The sequence below is a fragment of the Heterodontus francisci genome, chromosome 8 (genome assembly GCF_036365525.1).
Source record: "Heterodontus francisci isolate sHetFra1 chromosome 8, sHetFra1.hap1, whole genome shotgun sequence".
Classification (NCBI taxonomy): domain Eukaryota; kingdom Metazoa; phylum Chordata; class Chondrichthyes; order Heterodontiformes; family Heterodontidae; genus Heterodontus; species Heterodontus francisci.
Genome location: NC_090378.1, coordinates 34,666,261 through 34,679,751, shown reverse-complemented (window position 1 = coordinate 34,679,751; position 13,491 = coordinate 34,666,261).

The window sequence follows — 13,491 nt, the reverse complement described above, 5'->3', positions numbered from 1 at the left end:
GGGCAGGTATTACACCTCCTGCGATTGCAGGGGAAGGTGCCATGGGATGGGGACGAGGTGGTGGGGGTAATGGAGGAGTGGACCAGGGTGTCGCGGAGGGAACGATCCCTTGATCACCAGGTATTGTGTGTAGGAGGAGCGTTCCAGAGACTGCCAAGGTGATACAGACCAGTTAGCCACATGACTAACCTGCTTGGCAACCTGGAGTTTTCTGAATTGTACAAACAGTTTGAACTCAGAGAGTGTCTGTTTGCTCCTGGACTGAGAAGATCTCTCCTGTCTTCTCCCGTCTCTTTCGACACTGGACTCTGAATCCACTGAAGACACATGAACCCCAAGAGAGAAAAGTCTCCTACAGCGAACAAGGTTTAAGAAGAATACTGGGCCCAACGAAAAGCAAGATCTACCTACAATCAGGGACTCTACAGTGAGCTCGAAGAACCGTAACAAAAACTCTTCAGATATTGCCTCAAATTTTTCCACTTTATTTTTCTTCTGCTCTTTTCTGTCTCTATTTGCATGTATGTATCGCATAGGCATGCTAGCGTGGGCACGTCGTTTATCTGTAGGCGTTAAGCGAATTAAGGTTTAAGTTTAATAAATTTCAACTTTTCTTCTTTATCCTAAGAAAGCCTGTTTGTGCTAGTTTCTTTGCCTTACAATTGAAAAGCGGTGAACCAAGGGGGAGCTAAAAACACGATGTGTTTAAAATTAAACCATGTTACGGTAAGACCAGATGAAGGCTGAGAGGGACCCCTAGACACCTTTCTCACCTGGTTGTAATAGCAATTTGGGTGCTAGTGTCTGGAATTGACCCACAGACAAATGAGAGAAATTGGAAGTGGGAAGCCAAATTGTTCCCAATCAAAAAAGAGCAAGATTTCAATACAGGTTTTCTTGTGGTTGTGTGTGTTAGAATACTAACATGTCTGCAACTGAAGTTAGTAGCTCCCCAAGCCAGGGTGAAGTAACTTGGAATAAGTTAAAAGAATTGTCTATGGAGGAGTTGAGGAAAATGGCTGAGCAGTGTGGGATCACTGTACATGCCAAGGCTAGGAAGTCTGAACTCCTAAGACTAGTGGCTAACCATTTCCCCTTGAATCTGAAGAAGCAGAAACAGGATTAGAAGTAAACCCTGACAGGGTATTGTTAACAAAGCTACAATTGGAACAGAAGAAACTTGAATTAGAGGAGAAAGAAAGAGAGAGAGAGAGGAAAAAGAGAGCGAGAGGCAGGAGAGGGAGAAAGAAAGAGCCTTCCAGAAGGAATGTGAAGTAAATGGAAGGCAGAAGAGGGAGAGAGAAAGAATATTCCAGAAGGAATGTGAAGAAAAAGAGCTGAAGCGGCTTGAGTTAACTAGGGGGCGACAGAGTAACCCCAGTGAAAGCATGGCCAATATGGAGGAGCATAATTCAGGGCTGGGTGCAGAATGGTTAAAACTATCTCAACTAATCCCAAAATTCAATGAGGAAGATATAGAAGAATTTGTTGTGTCCTTTGAGAAACTGGCAAGGCAGCTAAAATGGCCAGCTGAGACCTGGCCTCTTTTACTAACTGGAAAAGCCCATGAGGTTTATTCCCTGTTGCCAGATGAGACTTCACGAAATTATGAACTGACAAAAAAATGCTATCCTCAGGGCAAATGAATTAGTACCGAAAGCCTATCGCCAAAAGTTTAGAACCCTCAGGAAGCAAGCTAATCAAACTGATCTGGAGTTTGAAAGAAGTAAGCAGCTGGCTTTTGACAATGGCTGGGGGCTCTTAAAGTACAGGTCAGCTATGAGAATATCAGAGAAGTAATTCTGTCAGAGGAATTTAAACACTCTCTCCCACTCTCCATAAAGACCCATGTGGAGGAGCAGTGGGCCAGACAGCCTGGCAAGCAGCTGTTCTGGCTGATAATTTTGCTTTAATTTATAAGTTGGTTTCCCAGGAGAGAACCTTTCCTAGTCACCCCCACAAATCTGAAAGGGACAAAGGGTGGAGCCTAAGCAGACCGGGGAGAGGAAGGACAGCAGGAGACATAGGGGGCCCTCTTCCAGCCAAAAAAAGAAGGTGCTATGAGCAAGAGTGAGACCCTGAGGCATCTGTGCTTCCATTATAATAAAGCAAGGTGTTTAAAAGCTTATAGCTGGAAACTAGAGGGAAATCCTATAGGGTTAATCAGGGCACACCCGCTCAGTGAAGAAGTGAGCCTGATGGAAAGCACAGCAGAACAAGCTGTGGCTTTAACTGCAGTAAGAGTGAGACCCAGGAAGCTTAGGGCTGCAAGTGTAGGAAAAGTTAATAGGATTCCTGAACATTATCTGGGTTTTGTGTCTGAAGGGAAAGTAGCCCCTTACCCCTTGAGTGGGGCAACAAGCCCATAGTGATTCTCAGGGACACAGGGGCCACTAGATCCCTTTTACTGGGAAAAGGCCTGACCTTTCCCCCAGAGAGTGCAGTGAACACCAGAATGGTGGGGAATTGTATTGGAGGGCAGTGTATGCCTGTACTTGTACACAGGGTGCACCTGGAGTGTGACCTAAACAAAGAACGAAGAACAAACAGCAGTACAGCACAGGAACAATCATTCGGCCCTCCAAGCCTGCGCCGATCTTGATGCCTGCCGAAACGAAAACTTTCTGCATTTCCGGGGACCGTATCCCTCTATTCCCATCCTATTCATGTATTTGTCAAGATGCCTTTTAAACGTCCTTATCGTACCTGCTTCCACCACCTCCCCCAGCAGCAAGTTCCAGGCACTCACCACCCTCTGTGTAAAGAACTTGCCTCGCACATCCCCTCTAAACTTTGCCCCTCTCACCTTAAACCTATCTCCCCCAGTAACTGACTCTTCCACCCTGGGAAAAAGCTTCTGACTATCCTAGTTTCAGGACCAGTGACCATAACGATTGCCCCTAGTTTGCCTGTGCACGGGGCTAACCTGTGCCGAGGTAATGAGCTGGCAGGGGTGAAGTTGGTAGAAAGAAAGACCGCAGGAGGTCAGAGAGACAGGGCCGTGGCAGGAGACGGACCCCTGCAGTTTCCCTGAACGTGTAGTGGATCAGGCCATGATCAAGCCAGCTTCCCCAGAGGAGACTGCATTGGCACTGCAGGCAGATGACCAGGTCTGTCTGTCTGAGACTTTCTTTGGAAAGTTAGGAGACCCAGGGAATGAATTAAATGGATTTTCCCTAGCTGAGGCTCAGCGAGCCGACCCAGTATTGAGAGAGTTAACACAGGCTGCCCAGTCTGAGAGTGAAGCAGAGGGAGTCCCTGATTGCTACTATTTAAAGAGTGAGGTACTGATGAGGAAATGGAGTTCTCCTCACAGACCTGAGAGCAAGGAGTGGGCAGTAGTTCACCTGGTAGTGGTACCGCAGAGGTACCACAGAGAAACATTAAGAAGGGCCCACGAGACTACAGTGGCTGAACATGCCGGTATACGAAAGACCAAAACCCGCATAGGACAGCAGTGTGACTGGCCAAAACTCCACAGAGATGTGGTGGAGTACTGCAGGAGTTACCACATGTGCCACGTTGATTGGAAACCCTAACCTGCAGTGAAACCTGCACCCCTAAGTCCTGTACCGGTGTTAGGAGGACCCTCCAGCAAAGGGCTAGTGAACAAATACATGAATAGGAAGGGAATAGAGGGATATGGTCCCCGGAAATGCAGAAGGTTTAGGCAGGCATCAAGATCGGCGCAGGCTTGGAGGGCCGAATGGCCTGTTCCTGTGCTGTACTGTTCTTTGTTCTTCTGTCTCTATTTGAATGTGTGTATCACATATGCATGCTAGCGTGTGCATGTTGTGTATCCGTAGGCATTAACGGAATTAGATTTTAGAAAAAACAAAGAACAAAGAACAGTACAGCACAGGAACAGGCCATTCGGCCCTCTTGATGCCTGCCTAAACTAAAACCTTCTGCACTTCTGGGGACCGTATCCCTCTATTCCCATCCTATTCATGTATTTGTCAAGATGCCTCTTAAACATCATTATCGTACCTGCTTCCACCACCTCCCCCAGCAGCAAGTTCCAGGCACTCACTACCCTCTGTGGAAAGAACTTGCCTCGCACATCCCCTCTAAACTTTGCTCCTCGCACCTTAAACCTATCTCCCCTAGTAACTGACTCTTCCACCCTGGGAAAAAGCTTCTGACTATCCACTCTGTCCATGCTGCTCATAACTTTGTAAACCTCTATCATGTCAGCCCTCCACCTCCGTCGTTCCAGTGAAAACAATCCAAGTTTATCCAACCTCTCCTCATAGCTAATGCCCTCCAGACCAGGCAACATCCTGGTAAACCTCTTCTGTACCCTCTCCAAAGCCTCCACGTCCTTCTGGTAGTGTGGCGACCAGAATTGCACGCAATATTCTATGTGTGGCCTGACTAAAGTTCTGTACAGCTGCAGCATGACTTGCCAACTTTTATACTCTATGCCCCGACCGATGAAGTCAAGCATGCCGTATGCCTTCTTGACTACCTTATCCACCTGCGTTGCCACTTTCAGTGACCTGTGGACCTGTACGCCCAGATCTCTCTGCCTGTCAGTACTCCTAAGGGTTCTGCCATTTACTGTATACTTCCCACCTGCATTGGATCTTCCAAAATGCATTTGTCTGGATTAAACTCCATCTGCCATTTCTCCGCCCAAGTCTCCAACCGATCTATATCCTGCTGTATCCTCTGACAATCCTCATCACTATCCACAACTCCACAAACCTTTGTGTCGTCCGCAAACTTACTAATCAGACCAGCTACATTTTCCTCCAAATCATTTATAGATAATACAAACAGCAAAGGTCCCAGCACTGATCCCTGCGGAACACCACTAGTCACATCCCTCCATTCAGAAAAGCACCCTTCCACTGCTACCCTCTGTCTTCTATGACCGAGCCAGTTCTGTATCCATCTTGCCAGCTCACCTCTGATCCTGTGTGACTTCACCTTTTGTACCAGTCTGCCATGAGGGACCTTGTCAAAGGCTTTACTGAAGTCCATATAGATAACATGCACTGCCCTTCCTTCATCAATCATCTTTGTCACTTCCTCAAAAAACTCAATCAAATTAGTGAGACACGACCTCCACTTCACAAAACCATGCTGCCTCTCGCTAATAAGTTTGTTTCCAAATGGGAGTGAATCCTGTCCCAAAGAATCCTCTCTAATAATTTCCTTACCACTGACGTAAGGCTCACCGGCCTATAATTTCCTGGATTATCCTTGCTACCCTTCTTAAACAAAGGAACAACATTGGCTATTCTCCAGTCCTCTGGGACCTCACCTGTAGCCAATGAGGATGCAAAGATTTCTGTCAAGGCCCCAGCAATTTCTTCCCTTGCCTCCCTTAGTATTCTGGGGTAGATCCCATCAGGCCCTGGGTACTCGGTAGGAGTAACAGTAAAAAGGATTATTACTTGAATGGTAAAAAGTTGCAGCATGCTGCTATGCAGAGGGACCTAGGTGTCCTTGTGCATGAATCGCAGAAGGTTGGTCTGCAGGTACAGCAAGTAATTAGGAAGGCAAATGTAATTTTGTCCTGCATTGCTAAAGGGATTGAGTTTAAAAGTAGAGAGGTTATGTTGCAGCTGTATAAGGTACTGGTGAGGCTGCACCTGGAGTACTGTGTGCAGTTTTGGTCTCCTTACTTGAGAAAGGATATACTGGTACTGTAGAGGGTGCAGAGGAGGTTCACTAGGTTGATTCCGGAGTTGAGGGGATTGGCTTATGAGGAGAGATTGAGTAGATTGGGATTATATTCATTGGAGTTCAGAAGAATGAGAGGGGATCTTATAGAAACATATAAAATCATGAAGGGAATAGATAAGATACAAGTAGAGAGGATGTTTCCACTGGCAGGTGAAGCTAGGACAAGAGGGCATAGCCTCAAGATTAGAGGGAGCAGATTTAGGACTGAATTAAGAAGGAACTTCTTCACCCAGAGGGTTGTTAATCTATGGAATTCCTTGCCCAGTGAAGTAGATTAGATTAGATTAGAGAAACAGCACTGAAACAGGCCCTTCGGCCCACCGAGTCTGTGCCGACCATCAACCCCCCATTTATACTAATCCTACACTAATCCCATATTCCTACCTATACTAGTGACAATTTATAATGGCCAATTTACCTACCAACCTGCAAGTCTTTTGGCTTGTGGGAGGAAACCGGAGCGCCCGGAGAAAACCCACGCAGACACAGGGAGAACTTGCAAACTCCACACAGGCAGTACCCAGAATCGAACCTGGGTCCCTGGAGCTGTGAGGCTGCAGTGCTAACCACTGCGCCACTGTGCCGCCCGCCCATAGTTGATGCTTCTTCAGTAAACGTCTTTAAAGCTAAGGTAGATATCTTTTTGAACAATAAAGGAATTAAGGGATACGGTGGGAGCGTGGGTAAGTGGATCTGAGTCCACGAAAAGATCAGCCATGATCTTATTGAATGGCGGAGCAGGCTCGAGGGGCCGGACGGCCTACTCCTGCTCCTAGTTCTTATGATCTTATGATCTTATGACTTATCTACCTTAATGCTTTGCAAGACACCCAACACCTCCTCCTTTTTGATAATGAGATGACTGAGACTATCTACACTCCCTTCCCTAGGCTCATCATCCTCCAAGTCCTTCTCTTTGGTGAATACTGATGCAAAGTAATCATTTAATACTTCATTTAAGTTTAATAAATTTCAACTTTTCTTCTTTAAACCTAAGAAAGCCTGTTTGTGCTGGTTTCTTTGCCTTATAATTGCAAAGTGAACAAGGATTCCCCAAGGGGGAGCTAAAAACACGGTGTATTTAAAATTAAACCCTGTTACGTAAGACCAGGTGAAGGCTGAGAGGGAACCCTAGATACCTTTCTTACCTGGTCGTAACACCAAGTCATTTATATATCTCAAAAGAAGCAGTGATCCTAGCACTGACCCTTGGGGAACACCGCTGTCTACCATCCTCCAGTCTGAAAAATAACCTTTCAGCATAATTTGCTGTTTTCTGTCCTTAAGCCATTTTCTTTTTATCCAAATTGACACTGACTCTCCTATTCCAGGAGTCTCAATTTTTTTGACCAGCTTTTTATGTGATACATTTTCTAATGCTTTCTTAAAATCCATACAGCCAACATCCATTGCTTTCCCTTCATCAACCTGGAAGCATAAAATTACAGAGGTATTGATACATTAAGTGAATGGGCAAAACTGTGGCAAATGGATTACAATGTAAGCAAGTGTGAGGTTATCCACTTTGGACTTAAAAAAGATGAAACAGGGTACTTTCTAAATGGTGACAAGCTAGAAACAATGGTGCTCTTAAAGAGGCTTGGAGGTGCAGGTATCTCCTTCTTTGGCATCCTTGTCTCGGGAGACAATGGGTAAGCACCTGAAGGTGGTCAGTGGTTTGTGGAGCAGCGCCTGGAGTGGCTATAAAGGCCAATACTAGAGTGACAGACTCTTCCACAGGTGCTGCAAATAAAATTGGTTGTCAGGGCTGTTTCGCAGTTGGCTCTCCCCTTGCGCTTCTGTCTTTTTTCCTGCCAACTGTTAAGTCTCTTCGACTCGCCACACTTTAGCCCCACCTTTATGGCTGCCCGCCAGCTCTGGCGATCGCTGGCAACTGACTCCCACGACTTGTGATCAATGTCACAGGACTTCATGTCGCGTTTGCAGACATCTTTAAAGCGGAGACATGGACGGCCGGTGGGTCTGATACCAATGACGAGCTCGCTGTACAATGTGTCCTTGGGGATCCTGCCATGCGGCTCACATGGCCAAGCCATCTCAAGCGCCGCTGACTCAGTAGGGTCCAAGTATATAGATCATTAAAATGTCATGAAGAGGTACAGAAAATAATCAAAAAAAGCCTGATGGAATGCTGGCCTTTATATTTAGAGGACCAGAATACAAGGGGGTAGAAATCATGCTTCAGCTATACAAAGTCCTGGTTAGACTATGCCTGGAGTACTGTGAACAGTCAGGGCACCACACCTTAGGGAGTATATACGGCCTTGGAGGAAATGCAGTGTAAACTTACCAGAGTGATACCTGGGCTCCAAGGGTTAAACAAACTAGGGTTGCATTCCTAGAATTTAGAAGGTTAAGGGATGATTTGATGGAATTTTTCAAAACATTAAGAGGAACAGTTATGATAGTTAGTGAGAAACTAATTCTGCTAGTTAGGGAGTATAAGACTAGGGGGCATAGTCTGAAAATTAGAGTCAGGGTTTTCAAGAATGAAATTAGGAAACACTTCTACACACAAAGCGGGTAGAAGTTTGGAACTCAGTTTTGCAAATGGCAGTTGATGATCGATCGATTGTTAAATTTGAAGTTGAGATGGATAGATTATATTAATCAAAGGTATTAAGGGATATGGGCAATGGTGGATATATGTTATGTGGATTTAGGTCGCAGATCAGCCATGATCTCATTGAATGGTGGAACAGCCTCGAGGGGCTACATGGCCTACTCCTGTTCCGATGTTTCTGTTAGTGAGCTGCAGCAACGTTAGGGGAAAAGGATGCGCATGTCAGCATGGTTTTATGAAGGGTAAATCGTGTTTGACTAATTTGTTAGAGTTCTTTGAAGACATAACAAGTAAAGTGGATAATGGGGATTCTGCAGATGTAGTATATCTGGACTTCCAAAAGGCATTTGATAAGGTGCCGCACAGAAGGTTAATACACAAGGTAAGATCACATGGGGTTAGGGGCAATTTTTTAGCTTGGATAGAGGATTGGCTAACCAACAGAAAACAGAGAACAGGATAAATGGGTCCTTTTCTGGTTGGCAAGATGTAACCAGTGGGGTGCCACAGGGTTCAGTCCTTGGGCCCCAACTATTTACAATCTATATTAATGACTTGGATGCAGGGGTAGAAGGTACTATAACCAAATTTGCAGATGACACTAAAATAGGTGGGATAGTAAGTTGCAATAAAGAAATAAGAAATTTACAGATAGATATGGATAGGTTAGGTGAATGGACCAAAATTTGGCAGATGGAGTTTAATATGGATAAGTGTGAGGTTATCCATTTTGGTCAGAGGAATAGAAAGGCAAATTATGATCTAAGTGGAGAGAAACTTCAGGGTGCTTCAGTGCAGAGGGATCTGGGTGTCCTCGTGCATGAATCGCAGAAAACTAGTATGCAGGTGCAGCAGGTAATAAGGAAAGCAAATGGAATTTTGGCACTTATTACTAAAGGAATAGAGTATAAAAGTAGGGAAGTGTTGTTTCAACTGTACAAGGCATTAGTGAGACCGCAACTGGAGTATTTCATACAGTTTTGGTCCCCTTATTTGAGGAAGGATGTAGTTGCATTGGAGGCAGTTCAGAGGAGGTTCACTAGATTGATTCCAGAGATGAGGGGTTTGTCTTATGAAGAGAGATTGAGCAGTTTAGGCTTTTACTCTCTAGAGTTTAGAAGAATGAGAGGAGATCTAACTGAGGTATATAAGATGATTAAGGGGATTGACAAAGTAGACGTAGAGAGGATGTTTCCTCTGGTGGGGCAATCTAGAACAAGAGATCATAGTTTTAGGATAAGGGGTAGCAGATTTTAAACAGAGATGAGAAGAAATTACTTCTCTCAAAGGGTTGTGTGTCTGTGGAATTCACAACCTCAGAGTGCGGTGGATGCCGGGACATTGAGTAAGTTTAAGGAGGAGATAGTTGAAGGGTTATGGATATGGGCAGGAAAGTGGAATTGAAGCCGAGATGAGATCAGCCATGCTCGTATTGAATGGCAGAGCAGGCTCAAGGGGCTGAATTGGCTACTCCTGCTCCTAGTTCTTATGTTCTTATGTGGTAGCTCCCCAAAGGGGATAGTCTTAGCCTGATCTGCAGCAGAGGATTCAGATGAGGACTTTGATGGAGTGGCATACAGAAAAAGGCTGATGGGTATGCACACTGCTACAACCAGGTGCGAAATGTGTCAAGGGGTGTGTTACTATCTTCACCTGGTCTTATTGTAACAGCGTTTTATTTTAAACACACTGTGTTTTGAGCTCCCCCTTTGTGAATCCTTGTTCACAACTTTCCAATTATATAGCAAAGAAATGAGCACAAACAGGCTTTCTTTGGTTTAAAGAAGAAAGAAGAAATTTTATTAAACCTTATATTTAAACTCTAATATGGTTCATGCCTATGGATATACGGCATGCCCACGCTAGCATGCACACAAGATATAAACATGAGATAGGGACAGAAAAGAGGAGAGGAAAATATAGGAGAGAGGGGTTTGAGGCAATATCTTGTTACAGTGCTTCAAGCTCACTGTAGTCCTTTTGTAAGTAGTCTTGCTTTTTGTTGGGGCCCAGTAGTCTTTTAAAAACCTTGTTCACATAGGAAACTTTTCTCTCTTTGTGTTTCACATGTTTTCACAAGATTCAGTTCCGTGGGAAGGAGATGGAGGCAAGCAGACAGGAGAGGAGGTAATTCTTGCATCAGTTCCAGGAGAGATCTTCACTCCATGAGCACACGGCTTTGTCTGAGTTCAAATCCTTTGATGGACGTTCAAATTCTCTGCAACAGCCAGTTAGTCATGTGACTTAAACTGGTCTGACCATTCTTCTGTGTATTGGGGAAACAACGACCGGGTCCCAATTGTTCCAACACTGCTAGTACTATACAAATGTCCTTCCAGTCAGGGTCTTTCAATTTTAAGTTTTAATGTTCATGTGGCAAAATAATGTGTGCCTCAGTCTTGGCAGGTGAGGGGTTTGCTTGACAACACAGAAATGGTTAGTGTATTGGCAGGCTGCCTTGGAGCCTGTCATCATTGACATGGAGATGGACAAGTCTGGCTTCAACTTGGCACAGGGCTTCGTAGAGAGCTTGGAACCCATCCTTTCCAGCGTATATATGGTAGCCAACTCTATACCAGCCATTGTGGACCCAGCCACGATGCTGCTTCTGATGACCGTTGTCTCAGCTTCCATCACAGCACAGGCTGAAGCCACCCAACATCAGATTGCTGCAGTGGACGCTCAGACTGAGGTCATGAGATATATGCTTGTTGCCTGCAGATACCAGTGCTCAAAGGAGCTTGCAGATTCTCACAGCAGTCCAGCAATCTGTGTTCCAGCAGATTACTTAGCATTATTGAGGCACCACCTCAGAGAGTGGCAGTGGCTCCATGGAGCACAAGTCTGCTGTCCTCTCTCATGTTGACAGCATTTATCCTCCCACCACTGCCACTCTGCCAGTGTCCCTGCTAATGCCCCTTGGCCTGCCAGCCCAAACTGCTGCCAGCCATGCTATGCAGTCAGAAGCTGCCACTGATGGCCCAGAGCTGCTTGAGGGTGTCCTGCAAGGCCATCTGCAGTCTGCCCCACTGAAAGCCAGCAGTCGTCCATCAAATATGCTGCAGCTACTGGGGTAGCACTGTGTAGGATTTCTAGGACAGGCAAAGGAATCTGCAAGACAGACACTAAGGGAAAGCACAAGGGTAAATGGTATGTATTATTGGAAGTGTTATTGAATAAAGTTACTAGAGAATGGTTGGAAGGTGGTACCTTTTATTTGATGAGGTTTGACCAAGATTACGCTCTGATGGTCTGCAATAGAGGGATGGAAAGATGGGTAATTGTGGAACCACGGTGATGTGGAAATGTTTTTTGGGGAACCGGAGACTGATGAGCTGCTCATAGACAGCCCATCCAGAGTGGTGATGTTCTGGATGCCTCCTTCCTTCCTATTCCTCATCCTCCTCCTCCCGAGGTGCTCACCGAAAGCCTGGTGGCAAGGACTGTGTCCTCATGATTGCCAGGTTGTGTAGAATTCAGCAGACCACCACAAATTTGTAAACATGCTCTGGTGAGTATTAGAAGGCTCGCCTGAGTGGCCCAAGCAGCAGAATGGTTGTTTGAGAATTGTTCCTGGTTGCGGCATGACTCTTGTTGTGCAAGCACTGTCTATTTGTGGTTGGGTAGCAGAGGAGAGTCATTTCCCACGTGTAGAGCGGGTAGCCTTTGTCACCAAGCAGCACTATCTGGTTCATCATGGTGGCATGAAGATGGTGGGAACAACTGACTGGCACCGAATGAATTCATCATGGCTGCTGCTAGGACAGCGGGCATTCACCAACATGATGTTCTGTGCAAGGTCACGCACCAGCTTCATGCTAAGGGAATGGAAGCCTTTGTGGTTCCAGTACATCTCCCCATTTTGCAATGTAGCATTCACAAAGCCATATCTGTGCAGTCGCTGGCTCCCTGCACCATTGGGAAACCTGCAAAGCCACATGTCTGCTCCTCCTGCTTCTCTCTGCGTAGAGAGAAGACGATCAAGGCCCCTCTCCTCGCTTTCTGGTCCTTGGCGCAGCAATGCACGACAAACTGAGAGATGTTGACAATTTTGCTGGCTCCAGCCTGGAAAGATCCTGAGGCTAGAAATTGAGGGCCGCTGACAGCTCTGTCCTGGCCCTGCTCTGTGGCTGCATCTCCTCCATCTGGACCTACAGCATGAACATTGTCATCCTGAGAGAGGACAGCAGGTTTGTGCTCCATGGAGCCACTGCTCTTTGCACAGGGCGTCACCTCAGCAATCCTAGTAATCTGGGGAGCAGAGATTTCTGGACTGCTATGAGAACTTGCACGCTCTTTTGAGCACTGAGATCTGTAGCCATGATGGCAACAATCTGAGCCTGCACAGCAGCAAACATAGATCTCATGACGACTGACTGAGCTTCCTCTGCAGCACTGAGAGGTAGGAAGGATTCCACTTGTACTACAATGGAAGCTGAGACCTCAGCCACCAGCCGCTCCATCAGGTAGCGTCCCCTAGAATTCTCATGGAGTTGACCATCACTTCCACCCTGCAAAGGATGGGTTCTGAGTTTTGTATGATGCACTCTGGTACATTGGAGCTGGAATCCTTTATTCTCCTATACAATGACTGGAGGCATGATTGGCAGGCCTGCCAATCAACCAAGCATCTTAGTGTGCATTGTCATCAGCATTCTTCTGTAAGCCACCTATTGAAGTCCTCATTTGTGTCCTCTGCAGCAGAACTCATCTGCGACCTCGCTCTCCGGGGAGCTGGTACATGAGCTAGCCTTTCACCCTAGCCTGGGTGCAGCCCACTGGTGTCCAGTGACTCACCACAGGCAGATTCCAACTCTATGTTAGCCTCTAAAATTCACACAGTTCCAGTATCTGAGCTCGTGGCTATAAGTATATGGTGCATCCTCGCCACTGGTGTGGGGTTGCTACTGCTCTTCCTGCTGGCTCCACTGAGGCAGTCCAGGTGGGTATCTGAAAGCATAAAAGCAGAAGGGGAGGGCTGGTGGGGAGGAAAGCAATAATACCTTGGCCACACCATCTGCAGCTTCCACTTCAACCCACACCTCAGGTTGAGGGTGAGGAGGGAATTGGGAAGGAGAACAAGGCAGCCACTTAACCATCAGCCTGGATTGCCATGGGCTCCATTGCTGCTGGCCTGATAATTTGGAGAACCATCTCTTCAAGGGGGATGAAGGGATGAAGGTGTGTCATTCTCTGGCTCTCATTTCTAT